Genomic DNA, 396 nt, shown 5'->3' on the forward strand with positions numbered 1-396 from the left:
AGCTAAGTCAAGAAAGCAATAACCATAAAAGACAATTAATAAATTAGGCTTCATCAAAACAAAAACTTCTGCTGGGTGTGGTGGGTCACACCTATAATCCCAGAGACTTGGGAGGCTGAGGTGGGAGGAACACTTGAGGCCAGGAGTTTGAGGCTACAGTGTGCTATGATCATGACTTTGAATAACCACTGCACTCCAGCCTGCTCAACATAGCGAGACCCTGTCTCAAAAGGAAAAAAAAAAAACTAAACATGCAAAAACCATACAACCCAGCAACTACACTCCTAGGTGTTTATCTCAGAGAAATTAAGATTTATGTTTACTTAAAAACCTGCATATGGGCCGGGCGCAGTGGCTCACGCCTATAATCCTAGCACTCTGGGAGGCCGAGGCGGG

This window comes from Propithecus coquereli, unplaced genomic scaffold (assembly GCF_000956105.1).
Source record: "Propithecus coquereli isolate 6110/MARCELLA unplaced genomic scaffold, Pcoq_1.0 Scaffold248, whole genome shotgun sequence".
Classification (NCBI taxonomy): Eukaryota; Metazoa; Chordata; class Mammalia; order Primates; family Indriidae; genus Propithecus; species Propithecus coquereli.